At 40.4% G+C, this 8498-nt stretch overlaps 1 pseudogene; it reads right to left on the bottom strand.

The window, feature by feature from the left end:
• Window positions 1-304: 304 nt before the first annotated feature.
• On the bottom strand, window positions 305-1261 carry LOC149240051 (PHAF1 protein At3g51130 pseudogene; annotated as a pseudogene).
• Window positions 1262-8498: the final 7237 nt, after the last annotated feature.

The raw sequence follows: 8498 nt of genomic DNA, 5'->3' as shown, positions 1-8498 counted from the left end.
TGTATCTTAATTGAAGTATACTTATATCCTTCCTTTAAAGATTCATGTTATTTACTTTGGTTGCAACTATGTATTTTGTATATTACTTGCATAGTATTTCATAAAGCTATTATAACTTGTGTTTGTCAAACGTTATATTGGTTTTCTCATGCATTGCTAATTTTGTCCAAAGAAAATCTTCAAAACAATATGGTGGTAGTCAGGTCCACATACCGGATGGGACTCCCATCCCAAATAGTGTAAAGTCTAATTGGGATTTTGAACCGAGGAGATCCCCTTTTGGTTGGTAGAACATTTTGGCCTGTCAAATATTTGGCGCTAGAAAGAGGGCCACCATTGCATGGATAGGAAAATTTGTATGAAATACAAATTTATTGATTTTGTGTGCCTAAGAATTAAATAATATATTTAATACACATGTAAATTAATTATATAAATATCCCCCACATAACATTTTTCTTGGACTAGTATCTAAAGCATTATGAATCACTATTTGGTCAACTTATTTTTGATGAATTTCACATGGACAACCCAATTCAGACCAAACATTCTGAGATCAAGCTCCAAAAGGAAGATGTTGACCCCCAACATTGAACCAAATTTCATTAACCAACATTGCATGTACTTCCTCCATATACAAACTTCCTGCTAGCAACAGAGGAAGTATGGATTTATTCAATGAAGCTCCAACACCAACACTACCATTGGATTTATCATATATACAAATACAGGAGGTGACTAGTGTTTTCCTATCAAGAAAATCTGAAGTTAACTCCACTTGATGGTCCACGCAATACTCATACTGAGGTGGGATTGGAAATGAAAATGACAAGGCTTGATAGAAAAGTGTATAGATCCTCATATTTGCATCATAACTCCCATGGTAAGTTGGTCCACATGCATCATATACAATTGCAAATGTAGCAGTATTGGGGTCACAAATTAAATAATTTTCATAGTTCATTTTAATACTTTGCACATCAAATACATCTATGAGGTGTAATTGTTGTGAATAAGGCTCAAATTGAAGTTCAAATCCAAGTTCAAGAAAGTTGATCAAAATATCAAACATCGAAGGTTCCTCACCATAGTATTTCAATTGCACCACATCATAATTGTTTGTGTCTTGTTCAATATTTGTGATGGCTTCACAAATTGGCATACCAAAAGTGAAAGGGCCAAGGCCCAGGCCAGGTTTAAGATTGAGAGAGACCAGGCACATGGATTCCCCTTCAAGTTTTCTTCTAGTTCGATGCTACATCCTTTCAAATTTATGTATACCCCTCTAAATCAATTGGATGAGGAGCTCAGGTAGGAAGTGTTTTTCAATTGATGGTATTAGAAACGAAGATTTGTTACGAAAACATTATTGGACAGAGCTTTCCATTCTATGCGATGGATGAATCCCCGCCTCTATTTTATATATACCCAACCATTAACCTTTCATATAGGAAGAAATCCAACAAGGCTATGCAACAAGCTTGGGCACAAAAAATATTGTGAAAAGGGGAATGAGAGTAAGAATAAAAATAAGATCACGTTTTGAAACATAGAATATCTATTTTTTGGTGAATGACTCATAACACTTGTAGGAGACCGGAACAATGAATTTGAATTCTTGAGGCGAGATATTTTAGCCAATCCAAAACAAACAACATTGACGAAAATTGTTGTTAACACAACATTCATATAAAATGTTCATTTACTAAGCATTTTGTGTTTAAAAAACTAAAATTAAAAGAGTCTTTCACATATCAAAAACATAATCTCTGTGTAAATGACTATAATTTAACCAATCAAGAACACTCTTAAAGTTTAGGGAATGAACAATAAACAATAAATATACTTTCAAATAACATAATTTCTTAAATGACACAAAAGTAAAGGTTATCTCTCGAGACTCCTAAGTTTTCTTAATGTATAAGAGTTTAATAAAAGTTGTGTTATTTTTATATCTCAATCAGATATGTCCTTGGTAAATGAATCCCACAAGGTAGCCTATGAAGGACAATACACGAGTCAAAGTAAACCCAACTATTTCCACACGGGAAAGGAGAGTGGAAATGAGGGTAAGCTTAATCTTCCCCGCGCTCCAAGGAAAAGGATAGTAAAGTCGTGAATAAAGAGAATCTTCCACAAAATGTTATCACATTACCCAAGACCTTACACGAAGTTTTGGTGTCATAAGGTGCTTCAAAGTGATAAAATGTTTACACCATTATGAACTAAGAACTACCAAATCTGGAATAAAAATATATAAAACCATAATTAAGGCATTTCATAATACTTTAATAATATTATTGTGATTTATTACATTAACACTATTTTAATAATAACTATACATTCATAACACTGAGATATATAATATTAATATTAATACTATTGACTTATACTACTATATTGAGATATTTTAATATTAATACTATTATTAATATCATATTGCTATTAATATTAGTATTAAAATATTTTAATATCAATTAGGCCTAATCAATCATGTTTCATATGCCCATGGGTATGCAAAATTTTAGGTTATTTATTGGGTAAGCCATGCTCGAGAAAAATAAGAGTGATATGTAAGATTTTTTGGAACATGAACTTACGAAACCTTGATGATCATGTTCTGTTAGGGTTTCAACTATACATATATGTGTGAAATGGATCGTCTATGTATTTTTAAGGGATTGTTATTTGTGCTTATTCCATGAGCCTATCCATTTTTTTGTAATATATTATTTCTCAGTGATGCTTTTCCAATCAATTGGTGCCCTGTAAAGTCTAGATGTGTTTAATAAAGGTTATTTTTTGTGTCAAGGATGACAATTAAAAATACTATCAAAGAAACTAGTGAGTCTACATGTTGAATAAATTGGTGCCCTGTAAAGTCTAGATGTGTTTAATAAAGGTTATTTTTTGTGTCAAGGATGACAATTAAAAATACTATCAAAGAAACTAGTGAGTCTACATGTTGAATAAATAAATTGTGCCTGGGCCAAATTTTTCTTGAAAGTAGTTAGCTTCTTTGAACATAAGTTATATGGTAGCAAATACTCTTCCCCATTGTGCTCAAGCAATGAAAAAAAATAGAATGAATCTCGGTGATTTGAAAAACTTGTTGCATTCTAATTTTTTGCTAATGAGCAATGACGAGTTAGGGTTTATATTGTTTGTCTTTTTGCTCAAGCTCCTTGCACTTACAAAATTAAGTGGTGTTACTATTTCATTTTGTTTGATTTTTACATTTCTAAGCAACAACTTTCTCCACTAAGTATTTACAATTATGTGTGTGAGTGATATATTATGTGTGTGTGATATTTTAAAAGAGAGAGAAAAAATCAATGTAATATATTTTAATAATATTATAAAATTATTATCAATAATATATTATTATTTGAGTAATATTATTATAATACATTACATTAACATTATTCTAATAATAATATTACAATCATCATATTAATAATAATAATATAAAATGTATTGCTACTGTTATTATATTGATATTATATTAGTATTTTTTTAACGAAATTTGTATTTTCTATTAAGTCAATCTAGATTGAAGCCCATAACCTTTTACATTTGTACCATATTCTTCTTCTTTGACTCTCCACAATATTCAAAAAGAACTAATGCTTCTAGATTGACATCTACAAACTACCTTCTTATATGGTTGGTCTTATAGATCCTCCAAAGATGTCTAAAATTTCTACATAATTGTAAAGCATAAGATAAAACTATAAGAGACGGACTATCCAACAACATTTATACCAGGGCATGAGTGCCTTCGCCTCCCTGCTTACAAGGTCTAGAGTGAGGAGGAGGAACATCCTATGAGGTCTCCTCAGTCACTCTCAAATCCTTTGGCACTTGTTGGGTTGACAATGCATCATACATGTCATCAAATTCTCCAACTACCTTTTTCAAAACCCCAATCGCCTTTGCTTCAGATGAAATTTCCAAGTCATCCACCTTAGTAGGCAAAAGGTTGTGGGCCTACTATAGTCGCTCTAACTTGGTCGGCAACAAACTTAACTTTTGGTTCAACAAAGTAAAGTGTGCTCTTGATTCAAGTAGAATCATGTCTCCTTGCCTGGAAATAAGAGCGGTAAGCAACTCCAATTTGGTGGCCAGTTGGGTAAGTTGATAAACAATATCCTCTTTATCTATGCATGGATGTTGCTCCATTGTAGAACCTCACCTGCAGACAATCCTTTCTTTCACACAAATATAAACTCGAAATTGTAATGTAGAGAGAAAAGGGACACACATCCACCATTTATAACCCCAAACTTCCCCTATACTGAATCCATCAACTCACATATTATATTAGTATTTTTATAAGAATATTTTTATTTTTATTATAACTTATAATTAATACTTATATAATAATACTATTATTACTATAATAATAACAAAAATATCAAAAAATATCATTAATACATTTTATTATAATATTGTTATAATACTATCATACAATATTACAATTATATTAAGTCTTGAGGGTTATCTCAATTAATTGAGTTTTCATTGTTAAATCACTTATGTTATTGATAGTATGGGTTCAATTCTTTTGACACTCTCGAAATTTAATTCTCGAATCAGACTTTATAAACCACATATACTAATATATTATAATAATATTAGTTAATTAATATATTATAATAACATTATGACGGTGAAAAAAATCTGTGAGGTGGAATCAACTTGGCTCTGAAACCCTAGCCATGATTTCCCTCTGACAGGGGTTTACAGGCCGTTCTACGGCTCTGTGAACCCCATCGCACCCGTACCCCGTTCCGTTTTCTGCCTCGTGACCCGTGCTGGCATCGGGCGCGTGCGTTCACCCTCGCGTTCCCTGTTTTCACCCTCGCCCTCCCGTTCATTTTTTACTTTCCAACTTACCTTGGCAGCCTCTGTTATGGCTCTCCCCTGACTTCTTACCACAGTTTGGCATCCCCCTCTATTCTAGCCGGCAGCTCTCAGTGGAGGTCATTTTCATTGAAACGGTGAGCGCACCCTGCTGTTACGGATCGTGCTCTTTGGTCCCCCCGTTGTCGGTGCCGACGAACAGCCGTTAGCAGGTTTCGAGGAGCATACCAGCAGGCGGTTTCCAGCTCTCCAAGGAAGGAAAACAGCAGCTGTCACTATGGACTCGGAAGAAGTGGATTACTCGGAATCCCCGCTGGCGGAGAGCTCCATCTGGCGCTCCACGTTTTCTTCTGGGGCACTACACAGTGCGAATCTGTCTGCCAGCTTCGAGCATTTTTCGCCCCCATCTGAACCGCCTCTCCCCTCCTCATTTTACCAGGGTGAACCCTCCTCATGGCAATCCTTTGCGATCCCTTCACCTGCAACTCTGGGTTTTGTAGCTGAATGCCTTCAACCCTCCCCGAACGGCGTCAACTCTTTGTCGGCTCCCCCCCCCCCCTTTCACTGCCCCCTGTAACCTCTACGGAGCTCCCTCCACACCCCCCCCCAAACCCTCCTATCTCGGTAGCTAACCCTCCCTTATCGGTTTCAAACCCTGCCTCAGCTCCCCCCGTTCCCTCCGGTAGCTACCACGAGGTCCCTCCTCTCCCCGAGGCTTTCCCCATCCCCGGTTCAAACCCTATCCCCCCCCCCCCAGGGCTCACAGGCGACGGTAAATCTGGGACGCATGTCCTCCCGCCCTGCCAAGAAGCAACGTTGTTTCAAATCAACGGTGGAGGACGCATTTCTGCGCTTGGAAGAGGACATCAGGTGGGGTGAAGCCATGGAGCTGGCTGATTGTGTTCTCGTGGGAAGAATCAGGGGCAGACATGCCACTGCGGCAAAATTGAAGGAATGGGCGACTGAGATTTGGGGAAATACCTCGTGGACATTCCATCGGTACAGACCTTTGTGCGAGGGTGGTTCGCTCTCAAATTTGCACGGGCGGATCACACGAGTTGGGTCCTCTCTTCCTTTTGGCATTTCGAAAAATCTCCGGTCCTCCTCAAGAGATGGACTCCCCTGTTTGATCCGAAGACGGAGTTGCTAGGAATTGGACCGATTTGGGTAAGGCTGCCGGGTTTGCCCTTGCAGTACTGGTCGGAAGACATTTTTAAGAGAATTGGGAATGCGCTAGGGACTTATATGGAATCTGATAAGTCTTACATCACGACGGGCGCGCTGGCTTATGCAAGGATCTTAGTGCACATGGACACCAGAGGGGGAGTGCCTGAAAACATTGCTATTCACTGGAAATCCACTTCAAGAAAACAGAAGCTGGATTATGAAGGCATCCCTTACAGGTGCAGGCGATGCCACCAGGTGGGCCATCTCTTCCAGGACTGCCCCCTTCTGCAGAAGAATCAGCACACTGCTTCTGGTCAGGACCAGCTTATCAATGAAGATGCACCTAACCCTCAGGCGAACAAGGCACCTGACAGAGATCCTCTCAACCCATCGGACACGGTGGAAGCGCCTCATGTTCCTCGTCGCAAGAAGCAAGCTCCGAACAGGACCCGGCCACCATCTCCTCCTATGACGCGCTCCAAAGCTGCAAAAGGAGCGGTGTTCTCCTCGGGTATGTCCTCTATAACATCTCCCTCTGTTTCTCTATTTGCATCAATGAATTTATTGGCTTCTGGTGCGCCCCCCCTGGTGGTATTCCCTCCCCCTCTTCCCCCTCGGCCCTCGATCTGATCAAGGGCAACTGCCCTCCAAAGCCCCCTCCCCGATCATTATATGTTACCTGCTCCATCCCGAGGCCACCTGACCTCCCCCACACCTCCTCTATCCCCTCTCTCCCACACCCTTCTTTTCCCTCCCCTTCCCCCTCGGTAAACTCTACTCCGAGGTACCCCACCCGCTCGACCACGAAGATTTTGGTCTCTGACTCCATTGGGATGATAGTGGATCCCCATCCAATCCCGCCCAAGCAGGGCCGCGGTCGACCATCCTCAAAGTCGATTTCTCAAAAGCTCACGGAGGAGGAGGTCTTCCTTGGCAAACAGCAGACTCTTGATAGGGCCCTTAGAGCGCAGGACACCCTCCTCCACCCCCCTCCATGATAATTATGTCTTTCAACTGCAGAGGTTTGGCCAGCCCGGACAAAAAATCGGCCCTGAAGCGACTGATTCACTCTAATCCTGTGGACATTATATTTTTACAAGAAACCTTATGCACTGCGGACTCTGCAATCTCCACTCTTAACTCCTGGATGCCTGGGTGGACCTTCTCAGCCATAGATGTGTCTGGCCGATCAGGGGGCATTGCTATGGGTCTAAAGAATAAATCCATCCTGCTTAAGAACTTATGGGGTGGTGGGGGTTTTTTGGGGGCAGAAATATATTCAAAAGACTTGGAGGAACACCTTCAAATTATAAATGTCTACGGCCCATGTCACAATAGAGAACAATTCTGGAAGAGGCTCCTTGGCTCCCCTCTATTACAAGCAGAGAACTTAATTCTGGGAGGAGACTTAAATTTCTCCATTGGCTTCTCTGAATCTTGGGGCCACCTCGCTCAAATAGATCCCCTCTCTGATTTTTTTGGGCATCTTCTCGAAGATCACCACTGGATTGATCTTCCCTCGGCAAAGACCCAGTACACATGGAAAAATAACCGAACTGGGGACCAAAGTCTAGCAAGAAGACTGGATCGTTTTGTCATGAAAGAAGGGCTCTGTACCCATCACCCTAGGTCACGACAGTGGGTAGGAAGTGGTGGGATTTCAGATCATAGGCCCATCTTCTTGGAAATGGAAGCTAGACAACAGACTCAGAAAGCTCCATTCAAATTTAATGCTACTTGGCTCAGAGACCCCTCCTACATCAAGTTGGTATCGGACTTCTGGAAATCTCACCCGATCCCGGAGAATCCTGACCCAGCCACTGGGTTTGTCAGGAACCTATCTGAAATAAAAGTGCTCTCAAAGGAATGGGCAAAAACAAAAAGAATACAGGACGACCACACCTTATCCTTAGCGGAACAAGCTATTGAGGCTCTTGAATCCCATTCTGATGGCACCTTCTTATCCCCTGATCAGAAATCCAATTATGATGACCTGATCAAACAGAGATCTCAGATCCTCAGAGACAGAGAGGACTCTTGGAGACTCAGAAGCAGAGCCATTTGGCTCAAGGAGGGGGATGAGAACACAAAGTTTTACCACAGGTTTGCAAATGGGCGGAAGGCGATTAACACTATTTGGGAGCTCCAGGATGACCAAGGACATCTGGTTAGAAGACCTGGGGAACTGGCATATCTGGCAACGGCGCACTTCAGGAATATATACAAGGCCCCAGGTCAAGCAAATCTGTTGGAAATTATGAGGGTGGCAGAGAAATTTCCCAGATTTGTGGAGGAGGAAGATTCTGAAGAGCTTACAAAAGACATCACTCTGGAAGAGTTGGAAGCCACTTTGAAGGGTTTCCAAAAGGACAAAAGCCCGGGTCCTGATGGTTGGACCATTGAATTTTATCTTGCTTTCTTCGAGCTGATTGGGCATGACATTCTTAAAGCTATCAACCACTGCT

The sequence above is a fragment of the Pinus tabuliformis genome, chromosome 8, assembly GCF_031772625.1.
Source record: "Pinus tabuliformis cultivar Carrire ecotype Pingquan chromosome 8, CPIR1, whole genome shotgun sequence".
Lineage (NCBI taxonomy): Eukaryota > Viridiplantae > Streptophyta > Pinopsida > Pinales > Pinaceae > Pinus > Pinus tabuliformis.
The sequence above is the reverse complement of the archived record's forward strand: the minus strand, read 5'-3'. Positions and strand labels throughout refer to the sequence as shown.